Source organism: Anopheles funestus (assembly GCF_943734845.2).
Source record: "Anopheles funestus chromosome X unlocalized genomic scaffold, idAnoFuneDA-416_04 X_unloc_150, whole genome shotgun sequence".
Classification (NCBI taxonomy): Eukaryota; Metazoa; Arthropoda; class Insecta; order Diptera; family Culicidae; genus Anopheles; species Anopheles funestus.
This window is the reverse complement of record NW_026045095.1, coordinates 8,016-22,500: the sequence shown is the minus strand read 5'-3', so window position 1 is coordinate 22,500 and position 14,485 is coordinate 8,016. Positions and strand designations below refer to the sequence as shown.

The following is a 14,485-nucleotide window of genomic DNA, read 5'->3' as shown; positions in this document are numbered from 1 at the left end:
ATGGAGTCCGCTACGGCCGCCAGCAGTCGGGCACGCGACGACTTCGGTCCACTGTGGTTCGGCATGAGGCGCGTGACGGCTTCCGCGACCTTCATGGCCTTCGCTGCAGCCTGCTGAACGTGCGGCAACCATGACAGGTGGTCGTGCAACCAAACTCCAAGATAACGGATGGAGCGCTGGGATTGCACGACCACACCTCCGATGTTGATGCTCACGACCGGCTGACGCTTCAGGGTGGAGATGAGCGTCATTTCCGTCTTCTCTGGCGCCAACGAGAGACGGTTCCGGTCCAGCCAGTCCATGATTACCGCGATGGCTCGTTCAGCAGTCGAGGAAGCGGCTTGGGGTGTCGTTGCGGGGACCAAGACGACAAGGTCATCAGCGTAGCCAATAACCTCGGCCCCCTCAGGCAACTGGACACCCAGGACCCCGTCGTACAGCACGTTCCAAAGCGTGGGTCCCAAAATGGAACCCTGTGGAACGCCCGCACTGATGTTACGCTCGACAGGGCCCTCGCTGGTGTCGATAACCAGCCGCCGGTCCTCGAAATAGCTCCTCAGTATCTGCTGCAGCGATGACGGTACCCCCTTGTCCCTCAGCGCGTTGGCGATGGCTTGCCAGGGCGCAGAGTTAAAGGCGTTGCGGATATCAAGTGCCACCACCATCAGGCAGCGCTTGTCTCGGGCGTTGGTGCGGCGAAAGGACATGGCCGTCCTGCCCGCTTCGACAACGCGCTGGATCGCACTGATGGTGGATCTGCCTCGCCGGAAACCGTACTGCCCGTCCGACAGCCGTTCCGCATCTGGTTCCTCCAGGAACTCGTTGAGGCGGTTAAGAATTAGGCGCTCCAACACCTTGCCGAGTGCGTCGAGCATACACAGCGGCCGGTAGGAGGAGCTTTCCCCGGGAGGCTTGCCAGGCTTTGGCAACAGTACCAGTCGTTGCCTCTTCCAGGGCGCTGGAAACGCACCCCGGTCCAGGCAGTCCTGGTACAAACGGACGAAAACCTCCGGGTACTTCCTAATGGCCGTCTTAACCGCCGCGTTGGGGATACCGTCCAGTCCAGGCGCTTTCCGGTTCGCCATCGATCCCACGATGGACAACAGCTCGCCCACGGTGACAGGGGTCAACGAAGAACTCCGCTCCTCGGTGTCGACGCTCGATGATTCAGCGTCCGGCCAGTCAACAGGCGGATGTGTCGGGAACAGATCGTTGGCTATCCGCTCCAACACGACACGGTCAGTCTCAGGTGGCACGAAGCAGCCACGAAGACGAGACATGACCACCCGATAACCGGCCCCAAACTCGTTGGTTTCCGCCTGTTGAATCAGCTCATCGAGCTGCGCTCGCTTGCTGGCCCGGACAGCCTTCTCGACGGCTCTCCTCGCCGACCGATGATGTGCAGCCACGATGCTGCGCTCCTGCAGGTCGGTGGTATGAAGCATCCGCTCGTGCACGGCCGCACACTCCTCCCGAAGACGCAAGATCTCCGGAGTCCACCAGAAGAGGTCTCGATGGGGGTCACGATGCGACATGGTGACGCGCTCCATCGTGTCGTCGCATGCATCTAGCATGGCGTCGACCATCCCCTCCTGGCTGACGGCTCGTTCCGGAAAACCGGCCGTCTGGAGTGCGGCTGCGAATGCCTCCACCGAAAACTGCGTCGTCTTCCATCTCCGGCCAGCGTGCCGAAACGTGGTGGATGACGAAGAGGACCCCTGTCCCCGCTGACGATGCTGCTGCTGTTGTCGCTGCTGCCTCCCGTACAGGTGACGATGCTGCTGCTGCAGGTGCTGCTGCTGCTGGTGCTGCTGCTGCTGGTGCTGCTGCTGTTGTCGTCGCTGCTGGTCGAGAGTTGGAGGCCCCACGGTGAAGAAAATGTACCGGTGGTCCGACGCCGTATAGTGGCACGAAGTGGTGTTCGCTGCCACCTCCCAAGTGTCTGGACGAGCAATGGATGCGCTCGCGAAAGACACATCCACGACACTGGGAGTGGCGACTCCGTTGCCCACGAACGTCGGGACCGATCCTTGGTTCAGGATCACAAGCCCAAGCTGCCGGATTGTGTCCAGCAGCTCTTCACCGCGCCGGGTGGTACGTTGGCTACCCCACTCCTCATTCCAGGCGTTGAAATCGCCTGCCAGGACGATGCGAGGGTGGGGTTGGGCCTCCAACTCCACCGCCTCCAGAAGTTGCTCGAACTCGCCGGCGTTGAGACGTGGAGGGGCGTAACAGCTGATGAAGACCACCCCTCCAATCTGCGCAGCAGCCAACCCGGGCATGGCACAGCGCCAGACCCGCTGGATTGGAAGGTGGCCGGTTGCCACCACAGCTGCTCTCCCCGACGAATCCACCGTCCAGTTACCGCTGCCCTCTGGAGGTCGATACACCTCTGACAGCAGCAGCACGTCGACCCGCTTCGTGCGGGCTGTTTGCAGGGCCAGATCCTGGGCAGTGCGTCCACCACCCAGGTTGACCTGCATCACCCTCACTACACCCGACACTGTTGACCTTGTCGGCACGATGAGTGGCCCACTCGATGGGGCCCCTGGCAGACAATGCACTTAGCTGCCGACGTGCACTGACTAACGCGGTGGCCTACCTCGCCACACTGCAAACACTGACCCGTCCGGTCAGTTGAAGAACGGCAGTCCCGCGCCAGGTGCCCCATCAGCAGGCAACGGAAGCAGCGCTGACGGTCGAGCGGCTTCTTCGGCACTTCGCGGATGCCGCTGACACATTGGCAGAGTGTCAACTTCTGACCAATGAGACTCCGTGCCTTGGCCAGTGGGAGTCGAACACGCGCTCGCTTTGTGCCATCACGGAGCTCCCAAAGCTCGACGTGAGTGATGCCAGCCGCTGACCCCAGCTTCTCCTCAATGGCAAGCTTCACGTCACTCTCTTTGGCCAGAGAGTCGACGTTGGTGATGAGAAGCTCACCCATCTCCGTCACCACTCGTGCCTCGCCATCCTCACCTAGCGCTAGCTGGATCCGGCGAGCCAGCTCCGCGCTATCGACGTTCTTCCGCAACGGTACAAGCAGATGACCTTGCACGGTCCGGCGCCCCATGCCGATGTCTGCCCTGACGTCCTGCAGCTCCTGAGATGTACGCAGCTTCACGTACATCTCTGTCCAGGTTTTGTCCGAACCTGGGACCACCGCAATGCGGTCAGGACGCGGAGGACGCCCCTTAGACTGGGCACGATGCTGCTGATGTTGTTGCTGCTGACTCTGCTGCTGCTGCTGGCGCATCTGAGGTGGCCGGTACGGCTGGCCCACCTGCTGCGGTTGCTGCTGCTGCTGAGTCGAACGTTGCGATCGGCTCTTCCGACCGCTCACGACCGTAGCCCAGGACATCTGCTGCTGTTGCCGCTGCTGCTGACGTTGCGGTTGCTGCTGCTGCTGCTGCTGCTGGCCATTAGCCGACACTGCGACCGTCCGTCGCTGCGGCTGTGGCTGGCTGCGCTGCTGCTGCTGCTGCTGCTGCTGCTGCTGCCGCTGTTGTTGTTGCTGCTGCCGCTGCTGCTGCTGCTGCCGCTGCTGCTGCTGCTGCTGCTGCTGCTGCTGCTGCAGTTGCGAAGCTTTCTTCGCACGGTTGCGCTGCTGCCGGCTGCGTTTTGTCCTGGCACTGCCCTGACCAACAGGCTGTGCCGAGGAATGAAGCGCCGTCAAGGAACGCATGCCCTCTTGAAGCGCTTCCAGCGTACACTTCAGGGCCACTTCACGTTCCCGGCTAAGTCGCAGCTCTTCCGTCAGCGACTCGATCTGTTTGGCGAAGTTCTCCAGCATCTTGTGCTGGAAAGCCAGCACCGACGCTTCGCCATCGTCGTGGGGAGCCACGGTTGAAGACATCTCCCCTGCCGCTACCACTGGCGGCACCACCGTCTGCTCGAGAAGAGAGGCGTCGGAAAATTCCGCATCGTCCTCCTCCTCGGAATTATCAGCCTCGGACGGAACCGCCACCGTTGGTCCGGCCGGCCGTGGTGTCTCCGGTAAAGGGGAAGGGGTATCGGACCGCTTCCGAGGCGTGGACGACGACCGCACCCCGGAACGAAGCACCCGCCCCTCCATTCTCCGCTCCTTTCACAAAAAACCGCCTGCACGAATCGTTCAGACGGAACAAGGGAATATTCCCTTCAACATCTGCCAAGGTAACGACCGTCCGTCGCTAGAGCCCCTTTGGCAGATTTCCCGTCCGCGGATCGCAAGAATAAAAAACTCCCACTTTTTTCTTTATTAAAAACAATTTCGCAAGAGAAAACCGCAAGAATAAGAATTTTTAATAAATTCCGCAAGAGATTCAAGAAAACACCAAAAAACGGGTTCGTCGCCTGCTGACGCGTTGAAGTCTCTCGTTTTGGCGTTCCCGGGGAAGGATTCGGAGCCAAAGAACCGTTCCCGGTCTCCTGCTAAGCGTTCCCGGTCTCCGGCTGCGCGTTCTCACTCTCTGACCGCTAAGCGCCGGAAAGGTATGCAATTCGCATCGAGTTTTATAGCACCGTAACGCTTCGTAACGCTGGTGTCCCGGCTAAGCGCTACCGCTACCGGTCACTGGTGGCGCTGCAGACGTCGAAGAGAAGGTGGTTGCTGTCTTCGCTGGAAGTTGCGGAACCCGCCACGGGTGGCGCTGTCGTCATAAAAAGGGAGCTTTACGTTGGGTTGTTGTCCTCACTGCTCGAAAACGCTTCGTGGTGTTGTTGATGACACAAACACACGCGACGACACACCTGACGCCACCGTACCACGCTGTTGCACGCACTTTCACGTCGAGTTTTTACTGTTTATCTCTTTTTAAAAGCACTTTACGTCGCTGGAAAACGATAGTTTATGCTCCCTAGCATGTGTTTTACCACTTTTCCAATGTTCTAACACGGTATTTCGATATTTATTCGCCACTGAAGTTCCCCATACAAAGTGTATGGGGACACTTTAAACTGAGTTTTAGCGCAGTAAATTGAAGTAAAACGATTTCCTTTTTCAATATTCGCTAAGAATGACACTCAATTCGCCCTTTTCGACTATTGTTCCGCTATTTATAAGCACTTTTGCACAATATTTTTGCAAAAAATACGGAGCGACACAAAGCACGTCTAAACTGCTGGCTTGACAGCTACGCACACAGGGATAACTGGCTTGTGGCCGCCAAGCGTTCATAGCGACGTGGCTTTTTGATCCTTCGATGTCGGCTCTTCCTATCATTGTAAAGCAAAATTTACCAAGCGTAGGATTGTTCACCCTTTCAAGGGAACGTGAGCTGGGTTTAGACCGTCGTGAGACAGGTTAGTTTTACCCTACTGGTGTGCATTGTTTGTCGCTATCTTAACGGAATTCCTGTGCAGTACGAGAGGAACCACAGGTACGGACCACTGGCTCAATACTAGTTCGAACGGACTATGGTATGACGCTACGTCCGCTGGATTATGCCTGAACGCCTCTAAGGTCGTATCCAATCCGAGCTGATAGCGCTTCTTATACCCATTAGGTGGTCGTAAGCTAGCGGGCCTAACAACCCTCCGAGAACCGTCCGTGCTGTCCATTGGCACACTGGCGTCTCATCCCCGCTTACTACTAGGCCGCAAAGGGCGGGTTCGCGCTGCACGTGTTAGTACCATACATGTTGGGAACACCGGTGGACGAGCTTGCCGACTGTGGATATCACTAGTTTCGACACCTACGACCGCCCGCAAACGACGGGACTACAGGCTGGGAGCTTCAAGTTGTAGAGATGCGTTCGCATCGATCCTCTCAGGCGACCCATGCTTGGTGGTTAGTGCTTGCGCGTGCGCGCCCCGTGTGTGCTGGAATTGGCCAACCAGTGCACATTGGTGGTGCGTACCGTGACTTGCACCATGTGACGAGAGTGTTGAAGAACACTGTGTGGTGACTCTATGCCTATGTGATGGGGTGCTTGTAACACACGACCGAACCGACGGCTCGTTGGATGGTCACGACAGTGTGGTGCAGGTGCGCCCATGTGTAACGAATACATTGAGTGCCGTTGGAGGTTAGCGGTTGGTTGGTTGCATGCTACAACTTCGCGTTGTACATGGGCTGGCCGCTGCGCTTCCTTCGGGTTGCCACTTGATGTTGATAGGGTTGATGTATTGTGTTCGTTGACTTTTGGTTCATTCCAAAAGTCTTCGGACTTAGATAATTTTACAAGTGTCGGCGCTCTCGGACCGAAAATAAGAAGACAACTAAGAAGAAAAAGAGAAAGAAGCTAATAGTGGAAAGTATTCTTCTTCAAAGAAGGAACAAAAATTTTACAAGTGTTGAAAAATTTCCTAAGTCCAAAAAATTTTCTAAGTCCAGAAAATTTTCTAAGTCCCACAAAATGGAACATGATGAAGAAGATACAGAAGTTGAAAATTTTTCTAAGTCCAAAAAATTTTCTAAGTCCAGAAAATTTTCTAAGTCCAAAGTGTTGGAACAATTTCCAAAGGCCCATAGGTTGCACTGAATTTTCCTAAGTTGGCCACAAGTACCCATGAGGTATCGAGAAGGTTCACCCGAAGGACATAATATGTCCCAAAGTACCGATAGAGCACCCACAAAGAGCACCCAATTGGCCTAAGTTGGCCAAAAGTACCGATAGAGTACCCACAAGTAGCACTGAGTTGGCCTAAGTTGGCCAAAAGTACCGATAGAGTACCCACAAATAGCACCGAATGGGCCTAAGTTGGCCAAAAGTACCGATAGAGTACCCACAAGAAGCACTGAGTTGGCCTAAGTTGGCCAAAAGTACCGATAGAGTACCCACAAATAGCACCCAGTTGGCCTAAGTTGGCCAAAAGTACCGATAGAGCACCCAAAAGTAGCACCCAATTGGCCTATGTTGGCCAAAAGTACCGATAGAGTACCCACAAATAGCACCCAGTTGGCCTAAGTTGGCCAAAAGTACCGATAGAGCACCCACAAGTAGCACCCAATTGGCCTATGTTGGCCAAAAGTACCGATAGAGTACCCACAAATAGCACCGAATGGGCCTAAGTTGGCCAAAAGTACCGATAGAGTACCCACAAATAGCACCGCGTTGGCCTAAGTTGGCCAAAAGTACCGATAGAGTACCCACAAGTAGCACTGAGTTGGCCTAAGTTGGCCAAAAGTACTGATAGAGTACCCACAAATAGCACCGAATGGGCCTAACATGGCCAAAAGTACCGATAGAGTACCCACAAATAGCACCGAATGGGCCTAACATGGCCAAAAGTACCGATAGAGCACCCACATATAGCACCCCATTGGCCTAAGTTGGCCAAAAGTACCGATAGAGTACCCACAAAGAGCACCCAATTGGCCTAAGTTGGCCAAAAGTACCGCCAAGTAGCACCATAGAGGCCCGAGTAGAGCGAAATGTGGGCCAAATTGAACATTTGAAAATTTTTACAAGTCCAGAAAATTTTCTAAGTCCAGAAAATTTTCTAAGTCCAAAGAGTTGGACAAATTTCCTTAGGCCCAAAGGTTGCACTGAATGTTCCTAAGTTGGCCATCAGTACCCATGAAGTATTGCGAAGGTTCACCCGAAAGACACAATATGCCCTAAAGTACCCACAGAGTACCCACAAGTTGCACCCAATTGGCCTAAGTTGGCCAAAAGTACCGACAAGTAGCACCAAAGAGGCCCGAGTAGAGCGAAATGTATGGCCAAAGTACCGAGTAGTTGCAACAAATGCCCAAATGGATACCAAAATGTGGTACCAAGCACCTAACTGTTGCAACAAATGCTAGCTTTCTGAGCAAAAGCTGTGGACCAATTTCGTAGAAGAACCGCCTAGGCGAAAAGGCAAAAATCGCCGAAGCTGGCCCGCTCGCAGAGCTCGCGGGCCAGGAGATACTCATAGGGCGATTTACTAGAGTGGGGAACTTGAGAATTTTTGTGTCCGAGACTTTGGGCAACTTCGCGGCCGCCCCCTTAAAGTAAAAGATTTTCTCTGGGTGCCTAAAATTCGCAATTCCCGCAAAGTCGGGAAGATGTTAAAGTTTTTTCCCAAAAAATGGCCATCGATTTAAGGTGATTTTCCAATAAGAAAATGCTTCCTATTTCGAATTTTTTCGAATATTTCCTAAACTAAGCGTCGGAGCACATGGCCGTGGAGGAACTTTTGGTAGCTTTTGGCAAGGGCTATCGGATGAAATAATGCGAAAGGCCATCGGAGCGATATTGGATTAATGCGGGCCCATAAACGTACCTAAGAAGTGAAAATTGGTACCTTGCACGCAGGATGCAAGAAATGCTTGAGTGTTAACCATCATCGGTACCAAGTACCTAGGTTATATCGAGTGCGTAGATGGAAGTCGGTACCAAAGGGAAACCTTCCTAGGCTAGGTGCACGCAAGTGAGTATGGATCGATCAGTAGAAAGATGGGAAGCCCAAGGAAACCTTCCTAGGCTAGGTGCACGCAAGTGAGTATGGATCGATCAGTAGAAAGATGGGAAGCCCAAGGAAACCTTCCTAGGCTAGGTGCACGCAAGTGAGTATGGATCGATCAGTAGAAAGATGGGAAGCCCAAGGAAACCTTCCTAGGCTAGGTGCACGCAAGTGAGTATGGATCGATCAGTAGAAAGATGGGAAGCCATAGGAAACCTTCCTAGGCTAGGTGCACGCAAGTGAGTATGGATCGATCAGTAGAAAGATGGGAAGCCATAGGAAACCTTCCTAGGCTAGGTGCACGCAAGTGAGTATGGATCGATCAGTAGAAAGATGGGAAGCCATAGGAAACCTTCCTAGGCTAGGTGCACGCAAGTGAGTATGGATCGATCAGTAGAAAGATGGGAAGCCCAAGGAAACCTTCCTAGGCTAGGTGCACGCAAGTGAGTATGGATCGATCAGTAGAAAGATGGGAAGCCCAAGGAAACCTTCCTAGGCTAGGTGCACGCAAGTGAGTATGGATCGATCAGTAGAAAGATGGGAAGCCCAAGGAAACCTTCCTAGGCTAGGTGCACGCAAGTGAGTATGGATCGATCAGTAGAAAGATGGGAAGCCATAGGAAACCTTCCTAGGCTAGGTGCACGCAAGTGAGTATGGATCGATCAGTAGAAAGATGGGAAGCCATAGGAAACCTTCCTAGGCTAGGTGCACGCAAGTGAGTATGGATCGATCAGTAGAAAGATGGGAAGCCATAGGAAACCTTCCTAGGCTAGGTGCACGCAAGTGAGTATGGATCGATCAGTAGAAAGATGGGAAGCCATAGGAAACCTTCCTAGGCTAGGTGCACGCAAGTGAGTATGGATCGATCAGTAGAAAGATGGGAAGCCATAGGAAACCTTCCTAGGCTAGGTGCACGCAAGTGAGTATGGATCGATCAGTAGAAAGATGGGAAGCCATAGGAAACCTTCCTAGGCTAGGTGCACGCAAGTGAGTATGGATCGATCAGTAGAAAGATGGGAAGCCATAGGAAACCTTCCTAGGCTAGGTGCACGCAAGTGAGTATGGATCGATCAGTAGAAAGATGGGAAGCCCAAGGAAACCTTCCTAGGCTAGGTGCACGCAAGTGAGTATGGATCGATCAGTAGAAAGATGGGAAGCCATAGGAAACCTTCCTAGGCTAGGTGCACGCAAGTGAGTATGGATCGATCAGTAGAAAGATGGGAAGCCATAGGAAACCTTCCTAGGCTAGGTGCACGCAAGTGAGTATGGATCGATCAGTAGAAAGATGGGAAGCCATAGGAAACCTTCCTAGGCTAGGTGCACGCAAGTGAGTATGGATCGATCAGTAGAAAGATGGGAAGCCATAGGAAACCTTCCTAGGCTAGGTGCACGCAAGTGAGTATGGATCGATCAGTAGAAAGATGGGAAGCCATAGGAAACCTTCCTAGGCTAGGTGCACGCAAGTGAGTATGGATCGATCAGTAGAAAGATGGGAAGCCCAAGGAAACCTTCCTAGGCTAGGTGCACGCAAGTGAGTATGGATCGATCAGTAGAAAGATGGGAAGCCATAGGAAACCTTCCTAGGCTAGGTGCACGCAAGTGAGTATGGATCGATCAGTAGAAAGATGGGAAGCCATAGGAAACCTTCCTAGGCTAGGTGCACGCAAGTGAGTATGGATCGATCAGTAGAAAGATGGGAAGCCATAGGAAACCTTCCTAGGCTAGGTGCACGCAAGTGAGTATGGATCGATCAGTAGAAAGATGGGAAGCCATAGGAAACCTTCCTAGGCTAGGTGCACGCAAGTGAGTATGGATCGATCAGTAGAAAGATGGGAAGCCATAGGAAACCTTCCTAGGCTAGGTGCACGCAAGTGAGTATGGATCGATCAGTAGAAAGATGGGAAGCCATAGGAAACCTTCCTAGGCTAGGTGCACGCAAGTGAGTATGGATCGATCAGTAGAAAGATGGGAAGCCAAAGGAAACCTTCCTAGGCTAGGTGCACGCAAGTGAGTATGGATCGATCAGTAGAAAGATGGGAAGCCCAAGGAAACCTTCCTAGGCTAGGTGCACGCAAGTGAGTATGGATCGATCAGTAGAAAGTGGGAAGCCCAAGGAAACCTTCCTAGGCTAGGTGCACGCAAGTGAGTATGGATCGATCAGTAGAAAGATGGGAAGCCCAAGGAAACCTTCCTAGGCTAGGTGCACGCAAGTGAGTATGGATCGATCAGTAGAAAGATGGGAAGCCATAGGAAACCTTCCTAGGCTAGGTGCACGCAAGTGAGTATGGATCGATCAGTAGAAAGATGGGAAGCCATAGGAAACCTTCCTAGGCTAGGTGCACGCAAGTGAGTATGGATCGATCAGTAGAAAGATGGGAAGCCATAGGAAACCTTCCTAGGCTAGGTGCACGCAAGTGAGTATGGATCGATCAGTAGAAAGATGGGAAGCCCATTACCAAATGCCCTAGTGAAGACCGTAAACGAATATCATGAACCGATAAGGAGCACCAAATGCCCTAGTGAAGACCGTAAACGAATATCATGAACCGATAAGGAGCACCAAATGCCCTAGTGAAGACCGTAAACGAATATCATGAACCGAGAAGTAGCAACGAATGCCTGAAAAAGTACCAAGTCCACGGTATAGAGTAACGAGAGTTAACCGCCGTGATGTATGCAATGAGGGCAGCCATTGCATGGGTTCTGGACTTGGTTCGCGAATAACTTTTTTGCTAGACATCGGACAAAGTTGACGTGGAAGAACGAAATGTAGCATTTGGTGCCACCTATCCAAAACTTTTTCAAGATTGAAGATCCGATCGATACAGCCTGAGTTATAGGCAAAAGTTGGTGCAAAATTGAGCATTTTTAATGGTGAAAAATCGGTACTCCTCGAATAGCTCCTGTTGGAAGCATCGGACCACATGGTCGTGGAGGAACATATTGTAGCGCGCGGTGTCAAGTATCGACACCCAAAACCGCATGTCCGATGGACGGAAAATGACCAAGTTATAGTGAAAACTTGGTTGCACCAAATTCCCGAAGAAGTGCAACGAGAAGGTGAATGCGATGGTTGTTCGTCGAATAGCTCCGGCCACAGACATGGTAGCGATTAGTGGTGCATGGAAGAAATCTAGCCACAAGTGCCATCTACCCATGGCCAGAAGAAAGTGTGGCCATATCTTGGATACCGGCGGAGCTATGGGGCAAATACGGGCCAAAAATGGTGCCAGGTGGACCAAAAATCCGACCAAGTGCGCGATGCGCTTTCGTGAATAGCTCCGGCCACAGACATGGTAGCGATTAGTGGTGCATGGAAGAAATCTAGCCACAAGTGCCATCTACCCATGGCCAGAAGAAAGTGTGGCCATATCTTGGATACCGGCGGAGCTATGGGGCAAATATGGGCCAAAAATGGTGCAAGTTGGACCAAAAATCCGACCAAGTGCGCGAGGCGCTTTCGTGAATAGCTCCGGCCACAGACATGGTAGCGATTAGTGGTGCATGGAAGAAATCTAGCCACAAGTGCCATCTACCCATGGCCAGAAGAAAGTGTGGCCATATCTTGGATACCGGCGGAGCTATGGGGCAAATATGGGCCAAAAATGGTGCAAGTTGGACCAAAAATCCGACCAAGTGCGCGAGGCGCTTTCGTGAATAGCTCCGGCCAGAGACATGGTAGCGATTAGTAGTGCATGGAAGAAATCTAGCCACAAGTGCCATCTACCCATGGCCAGAAGAAAGTGTGGCCATATCTTGGATACCGGCGGAGCTATGGGGCAAATATGGGCCAAAAATGGGTAAAATTGTACGGTCCAAAGCCAAGGGTAAATTTTTTTATTCCTCTAATAACTTCTAGCACAGACATTGAATCGGTTGGTGATGTATGGATGAAATGTAGCAAACAGTTGGAACTACCCATAAAATCTTAAAGATTGACGATCCAATGTATAGAACCGGAGTAATGTGCGATACTTGGTGAAAAATCGAGTGAAAAATTAGCTATAAACTGTTTTTGGCCCATAACTCGAATACTAGACATCGGAAGGGGGGGTCGTAGAACGATTTTTTGTTGCCCTATCGATTCCCTATCGAACGAGCAAAAGTTGTTTTTTTGACCAAAAAGGACCCCTACTCTAGTAAAATTGGCCTGATTTTACTAGTCCCCGGTACCCGTACAGGCAAAATGAGCAAAATGCTCAAGTATGAATGGTTTTTGGCCCATAACTCGAATACTAGACGTCGCAGGGGGGTGTCGTGGAACAATTTTTGGTAGCCCTTGAAATTATCTATCGAATGACATATACTTGATTTTTGGCCAAAAAGTTCCCTAGACTAGTAAAAATCGCATCATTTTACTAGAGTCGGGTACCCTGGACGAAAAATCGCTATAGTTGCGGTTTTTGGCTAATAACTCGAATACTAGACGTCGGAGGGGGGTGTCGTGGAACAATTTTTGGTAGCCCTTGAAATTATCTATCGAATGACATATACTTGATTTTTGGCCAAAAAGTTCCCTAGACTAGTAAAAATCGCATCATTTTACTAGAGTCGGGTACCCTGGACGAAAAACCGCTATAATTGCGGTTTTTGGCTAATAACTCGAATACTAGACGTCGCAGGGGGGTGTCGTGGAACAATTTTTGGTAGCCCTTGAAATTATCTATCGAATGACATATACTTGATTTTTGGCCAAAAAGTTCCCTAGACTAGTAAAAATCGCATCATTTTACTAGAGTCGGGTACCCTGGACGAAAAACCGCTTAAGTTGCGGTTTTTGGCTAATAACTCGAATACTAGACGTCGCAGGGGGGTGTCGTGGAACAATTTTTGGTAGCCCTTGAAATTATCTATCGAATGACATATACTTGATTTTTTGACCAAAAAGTTCCTAGACTAGTAAAAATCGCATCATTTTACTAGAGTCGGGTACCCTGTACGAAAAACCGCTATAGTTGCGGTTTTTGGCCAATAACTCGAATACTAGACGTCGGAGGGGGGTGCCGTAGAACAATTTTTTGTAGCCCTTGAAATTACCTTTCGAATGATATATAGTGGTTTTTTGGTCAAACAGTGACCCCGAGACTAGTAACCCTCCATACACAAAACCGCCTACAAAAACTTTGTTTTGAAAAATTTTGAAAAGTTCAAAAAAATTTTTTTTTCAAAAACTACTAAAACGTGATAAGAACTTACTATAGACCATGAAAAGTGATATCCGATGATAATTTGCAAAAGTTGGTAACTAGTAAAAAATTTCACTTTTTTACTAGAGTCGGTGCAACGAGAAAAAAAAAGTCCGTGATGGAGAAAAATGGCACGTTTTCCACGCCTGTACGCTTTCGTTTTCTATATAGGGGGTAGGTGAGCCAGAAGCATGAATTTGACTGAGTACGTATCTTTATGAATTGGGCCCTTCTAAATCGATTGAGACTACCCCCAGGACGATCGGACGACTGCTTCTGGCTCAAAATGTGGTTTTTAGATTTTGATCGTCAATTATGAGAGAAAAAATCGATTAGAAGTAAAGATACGAAATGCTTGGTCTAAGTTGGGAAACGACTTCGGATATTTGTTGGACGTTGTCGTAGAAGGTCCGAGGACCAAGGAAAAGTGATTTCCAAGTGGATTTATGCACTATTAGTCGATGGTAAGATGTGAAATTAGTAGAACTTACCATACAGTTTGCGAAGTTGAAGCAATCGGTTGGTGAATATGGTACTGTCTGTCCAATTTGGTGGTTCGGAATGAGTGAAACGATGTTGATGATGGATAGACGTTCCGATTGCCCCCGATCGGGGAACATATAGTGGTCTTTAAGGTCCAAGTACCTATGTTTTGGTAAGCAGAACTGAGAGTTAAAGGATGAAAGTCGGCCATTCCTAATATCATCCTATCGGTGGTTCGCGAGTTGTTTGAGGACCGGAGCAGCTCGCGATGAAACGGTCCTAGGGTATTGGTTATCCATCCAAGGAAGAGTAAATGCGATCCTAGATGTGTGTCGTTGGCCGTCTACCGGTATCGCCTATCGATGAGATATCGACGGGCATGCCTTACTCGAAAGTTGAATTCTAGGATCGATGGTCAAACAGACCTATGAGCGATAAACCAAACT

At 50.8% G+C, this 14,485-nt stretch overlaps 1 long non-coding RNA gene across 3 annotated transcripts; it reads left to right on the top strand.

Annotated features, from left to right (window-relative positions):
• The first annotated feature begins 7,983 nt into the window (after positions 1-7,983).
• LOC125772936 (uncharacterized) lies at positions 7,984-10,455 on the top strand. Of its 3 annotated transcripts, XR_007419762.1 has the most exons (5): positions 7,984-8,531; positions 8,736-8,939; positions 9,416-9,483; positions 9,824-9,891; positions 10,368-10,455. It is a non-coding gene; the product is annotated as an uncharacterized LOC125772936 (long non-coding RNA). The 3 variants fall into 3 exon arrangements; XR_007419763.1 differs by lacking the exon at positions 9,416-9,483 and having other exon boundaries at positions 7,985-8,531; XR_007419764.1 differs by lacking the exon at positions 9,824-9,891 and having other exon boundaries at positions 7,985-8,531.
• The last annotated feature ends 4,030 nt before the right edge of the window (positions 10,456-14,485 follow it).